The sequence below is a fragment of the Gavialis gangeticus genome, unplaced genomic scaffold, assembly GCF_001723915.1.
Source record: "Gavialis gangeticus isolate Ggan-Ray unplaced genomic scaffold, GavGan_comp1, whole genome shotgun sequence".
In the NCBI taxonomy this organism is placed as follows: domain Eukaryota; kingdom Metazoa; phylum Chordata; order Crocodylia; family Gavialidae; genus Gavialis; species Gavialis gangeticus.
The window spans coordinates 4816901-4823021 of NW_017729002.1; the positions used below are offsets into that span (position 1 = coordinate 4816901).

At 36.3% G+C, this 6121-nt stretch overlaps 1 protein-coding gene and 1 long non-coding RNA gene across 2 annotated transcripts in view; both read right to left on the bottom strand.

Annotated features, from left to right (window-relative positions):
- The window catches only part of CLEC16A (C-type lectin domain family 16 member A), a 226372-nt gene that overhangs the window by 41165 nt on the left and 179086 nt on the right, over positions 1-6121 (bottom strand). The window lies entirely within an intron of this gene.
- Positions 906-6121, bottom strand: part of LOC109290736 — a 13802-nt gene continuing 8586 nt past the window's right edge. The window contains exon 2 of the long non-coding RNA XR_002095669.1: positions 906-1136. This is a non-coding gene — a long non-coding RNA (uncharacterized LOC109290736). The remainder of the gene's footprint in view (positions 1137-6121) is intronic.

A 6121-nucleotide genomic window follows, 5' to 3' on the forward strand; every position in this document is an offset into this window, starting at 1 on the left:
AGTGTTCTCCTTTGGCTTCTACTATACCACAGAGAAACACATAGTGGAAGGATCTGCCATATCCTCATACAGATACTTATTAAATCAAGATCAGTAATTATGCCTACCAAAAGCATGCCAGCTTGGTAATCAGACAAAAAACCCCAGCTATTCTTTTGTGATAAATTCTTTATTAAGAGTCTTAAAATTCATTTTCCTGCCAGTGGAAATATTAATAGGTGATTATTTCATTCCAGCAGTTTGCTCAAGTTTACCAGCGTGCATTCTCTACACACAACCAGCCACTGAATATAGAAACCACTTAATGTGCATCAATTTGTTTGAGAAGTAGGGAAGTAAAGGCAGTGATTTATATTACAGATAATGCCTATAAATAAGCAAATTAGACTTCACATGAATTATATGCATTAACAATTAATTTACCTCAATGAGTGGAAAATAAGTCAAGAAAAAACTCAGATTTGTGCAGTGCAAAAATATGACCTTTTTACAAAGTAAAAAATGTGACCAATTCAGATACCTATATACACTTTTTATACAAAATACAGACACACAATAAAACAGTAAAAGAGAAAAGCAAACTGAGTTCATGAGCAAAATGTTATAATAAGCTGCAAGCTAGAATATTTTCCCTAAAAGCCTATTAACATTTGCCAGATATTTCATTTAAAAAGTGTCACTGTATACCCATTTCCTCATCACAAGCCATGAACTAGGAGTATATCAAACTTTCACAAGGACTAGTTTCAGAAATAATATTAAAGGGTTTCTTAATGCTATATTTCCTTTATCAAAGAGGACAAATTGTATTAATGTCATGTGGATGTCACCTGACAAGATTCAGCAAGAACACTGAAAACAGAAAATGATGGTTCATACCAAGTCACAACAATGATAACTGCAACAGTGAGAAATAAAAAGAAATTCAGTCAAGGTATTTTTAAAAAAAAAATCCTTCATCTACAAATGAAGTGCTTAAAGAGCACACTAGTGGGATATTACAATTTCACTCATGATGGAGGTTTTTTAGGGGGGCGGGCGTGGAAGAGGGTGGAAAGGTAAATCTCAATAATTTAAAATGCCACAGGTTCAGAGCCTTGATAAAGATTAAACCATGAGCCTCCTTCAGGAACAATCTGCAAAGAAAAAAGTAAGTAGAGTTAGTCATGGCTATTGGAAGTGAAATGAGACCTAAAAGGTCCTAAAGGTGCCTCATGTGTAGCTGTTCTAACTCGCTCAAGCGCTAAAGATACAAGTTGTTAGGAATACACAGAGACACATCCCATTTCCTTTCCAACATCCATGGTCCTCTAATACTGTCCAGCATGCTCTCTTGAGCCACTGACTATGTAAGATCACTTGACATTTCTCCCAACTCTTACAGAAGAATGTCTTCTCTCTTTAGTTGAAATGAGTTAATTTCATAGGAAATATGTAATTAAAAATATGCATTCACAGTCTCCTCAAGCAATGCTTACAGAATGCTAGACATGTAGAGAGATCACCATTGATTCACTGCTTAGTTTTACTTTAACGCTATTGTTTCTAAAGAGATTAGGACCATGTCTTTTTCTCAGTTTCTTGCATTTGTTTCTACCTTCCCCTCCACAATAGTTCTTTGGTAAGGGTGCATCCTTGTGTAAGATGGCAAACTTAAAACTAAGTTATTCAGAAAAGGAAGTGGAAGAAGCCCTAAACTTTAGGAGAAACAGAATCTAGCCCTATTTTCTCAGATGATCACATATCTATCCTGCTCTACTGCCTTCTCTTTTCTCCCTATATTTCTCTGATTTATTCTTTAGTTGGCTTGGTAGCGTTTCCTGCATTCATCTGCTTTGCCATAACCAATTCTGCAAGATCAAATCCAATCAACCCACAGTTCAGGCTTTTCTCTGTACAAGCAAGACACATTGAGAAGGGGAGAGGAAAGAAAAAACTTTAATTTTTTCCCCACTGAAATGATACTTCTTTCATCTCTACTACAAAGAAGTATCCTTCCTTTGCAGAAATGTATACAGACATTCTCTTTCAATATGCACAGATCTAAACACAAGAATCTCAAAGAAATGCCATCACTACCATATGAAACTGAAAGATCAAACTCTCTTCTCCCTCAAACCAAACTGATCAGCCAGCCAGTCGAGATTCAGATATCTCTCTTACAAATCTGAAGCTCAGACCAGGGCTGCTACAGACAAACCCAACAAGTTTCATGTGGTTTGGGGTTTTGTTGCCAATAGCATCAACAACTAATCAATACACAAAATTAGATTAAAGTGACAGATCTGTTCTTAATTTTTAGTCTCAACATTCTGCCATATTGTATACATTTTTCCATTTGATGAGTGCAATCTGAACTTGCTTCTAAATCATCTTCTATGTACTTCTCACTTAACTAACTACTTGTTAAATGGTCACCCACTCTTTCAAATAGTTGATTTTCCTCTTCTCTAATCCTTACTAATTTTCTTTCTTCCTCTTTGCCTGCCACCTTCCTTTATAGAGGATTATTAAAAAGTTCCACCATATTATTTGGATTCAGCTTTGTAAAACTAAACTTTAACCTTCCAAATGGGTTAGTGGAAATTTTAGCATCAGGAGCCAGGACCAACTAACACCGAATAACACAATTCCATCCTTAATACTGCAATTCCAGCAATTCCACCAACAATCTTGTATATCTGGTGATCTTTTTAATTCTCGGATTTTATTAAAAAGAAGTTTCTAGCCCTCGCAATTTCAACAAACAGCTTGAAAACATGAACTCATGTGCACACAAAGTCCCATGATTTTGAGAGGCCAGACTCATGATTTCTGAAGATCCTGAGTTTTAAAAGCCTGCATTATCAAAGCCAATCTTTTTTTACCTCACACACAATGAAACTTCTTTAAGGTTTATAAAATGCTTAAAAACCTCTCACAAAATGTTCTGCTAACTAAAATATGGGATAAATAGCCACTCTTTCCCTATTCTGGATAGGTCAATCTAGATATCTACATACACGTGTGCAACAACTTTATATAATATTATAAAAGTATATTATATTTTCTACAAGAAGCACACGTGCATGCATGTGGTGATGATCTGGTGTAAAATATCTGCCACAGAGCAGAGGAATCTTAGAGGTTACACTGGAAACAAGGTCCAGTCATAACTCACTCTCTCTCAAATGGGGTATGAAACATCTGAATTTTACACATGAGGTTTTTCAAGAACATCCAAATGACATAGAGGAATCTCTTGCCTGTAAGTCATGTATATGCTTTTGAAAGTTTCACAATGAAATAAGAAATCTCCTCCAAGTTCCCTTTCTAAGAATGGTACCTTAAAAATTACTCAACATTGATATTTACTTACCTCATGGAGCTTATTAGCATAACCATATTAAGGAGATATTCAAAGCAAGTATTGACCAGAATCAGTATGTGCTATAAGACTTTTTATACTGTTGCTTAATATATACTTGACAACCTGCTGCAGCTGTGATTATCTGGAAATCATTAACGTTCCAAGTAATTTACTTGCAACTATTACACATTTCTACAAGAAATGAGACTTGTGAGGTAAAAGTAATAGCTTACATTGAACCAACTTATATTCTTTTCTCAGTGAATGGAACAATTTCAGTTAGTCTACACAACTCCTGGTCCCCACAAGTTGCTATACTAGTCCATAAACCACAGAGCAGAGAGGGCTCAGACCCTCTCACTTCTCATATTGGAACTCTGCCATATTTTGATTTTACCCCAAAATTTCCTGCTGGAAGTTCAGGAAAAAAGGGTACAGGATATACTGAATAGCATCCGTGTAATTCATGATGGATTTTGTTGAAAGAGAAAATTCAAGTTAAGTATTTATTTGTACAGTGTTGTGAGTAGTTCATTAATAGAACTAGTTACATGTATTATATCATCTCATATATTTATATCTCAAACTATAGTTTTGTAACCATCAGGGTAAACTCTGAATTTACTATTGTAAAGCAGCAGTCGCTGATAAAAAAACAAAATAATGTCTGGGGATCAGTGTCGTGTGGCCCAGGGCAAAGTTAGCTTTGTTCTGATATTCAAAAAGCACAAGAATTAAAACCTCATTAAAAATAAGGAATTAAGGTGCTTAATGCTGCTGAAAGTCAAGTAATTTGTTGATGTATTTAGGTATAACCATTTTTTTGCCCTCTGGAGAAAGCAACTAAACTTTTCCACAAGTCTTTTTGATCCTTAACAAAATTAGGGAAGAAAATATTCTGAAAAAGTTTTAATTTATGTAGCTATTCTCTGGTTTTATTCTCAAGAAGAGAAAGCTGTCATCAATGTACTTAATTTTTAACAGGATGTAACAGACTCTATGTATTTTCCCGATCAGTGGTTTTTAACCTTTCTAAAGCCAAGGCACCCCTTGTTAGACTGGTGGCACTTTTCACAAAATGCCAGCACCTAACAGCGCTAATATTATGGAGCACGCTTAAAAGGATCTCATAGCATCATTGGGTGCTGCAGCACCCTGTTTGAGAATCGCTGTTCCACATAATATTCCTCAACTGAGGCCTTTAATGGAAAGATTCAGTTAGTCTCTTATCCAATCTCCAAGTGACCTCTCTTATCTGCAGTTTCCTTTTCTTCTACTTTATTCAGGGTGCTATTATTTTATGACTCTTATCTGGTATGGGACTCATTAACAGGTATATCTGTGGAAGGTGATAATTTCAGTGTCTTTGTGCAGCATTTTCATTTATAGTGTGAAAGATTCACACAACCCAGCAGGATCTGTCACTTTCCCAAAATATGAAAGTCTCTGACATTAAATGCATTTCTTTTCAGATGTTATCAGTAAATTTTCCTGAATTTGCAGGCAGGTCAAACTTTCAGACGCCAAAGAACAGATAAAGCCATCACGGCTTCTTCTGTCCTAAGACTGTCCAAATTCAAGGGACAGCTTTCAACAAACAGGCTTGAGACTATCTGCATACCCTTTTAAAGTGCCAACACCAAATAAGACATAAAAAGGATAATCCAATTAAATAAAAGCCTGGCAAAGGATTTTTAGGTAACGTGCTAAGAAATTTCTGAAAGTCCCTTAGTGCTTATGACTAACAGATGGAGAACCGCTTCTACTTCCTTTCTGATAACACTGTCAGTTCACTGCGTCAATCATCTGCTCGAGAAAAAAAGACTGTTTGTAAAACCCATTCTTCAGTAGTCGGTAATAAGAGCAGCTGTTATTCAAGTATATTATACCCTCATATCAGCTTTTCAGTAAGGCTAGGTGTACTTCCCCCTCCAATCCACCCTAAACTCACAGAAGCTGGCACACACTCTTTAAGCAACTTTAGCATTGTGCCATAAAACATTTGAGCAACAAGACTGGGAGAAGGCAACTGAATAACCTACAGTGCCACAGTTGGAGCTTTGTGCATGTGTAATACGATACAAACACTCATGAGCCTGCTGCTTTTAAGTTATCCCCTAATTGTGCTTGAAAATGTAAATTCATTTAAAAAAGAAAAAAGTTGCATTGTCACAACAGGAAGGGGCTCTTCTAAAGGCAAACTTGTATGTATGCAACCAAAGCACTGAAATCACAGGCTATTAGAAATTAGTCATACTGAGAAATGCGAGATACCCCTACACACCTCTAAAGCCTATTTGATATCATTAGTTGTTTTTCCCTGCTGATTACCTCAGCAGACATATCAGGCTTAAATGCTACTTCACTGCTATTGGATACTGCTACCTTCCAAGAGAAGGAATGTATGGACCAGTAAGTTTGTCAAAAGACTGCAGAAAAGTATGGAATTCGATCCTTTACCCTGAATTTTAAACACCTTGACCCCTGCCCATAAGAGTCGAAGAGGAGAGCGGTTCCTTCCCTACTATCAAAAAGCCTCAGGTGACACTCCATCAAGCACCCCGCAGTTAAAAAAATAATAATAATAATGAAAATTGCAGCTTCTCTTTACCCTCCTCAAAAGCCTACACTATATTTATGCAGCTGCAATTTGAGATGTATAGCATGTTAAATGTGGATGGGAGGGAAGCAAAAAGCCACGTGAAATAAACTGAATTTAATATCCAAACAAATAACCCAAGAGATTCTTTACCAATGTGAAAAGGCTCTGTC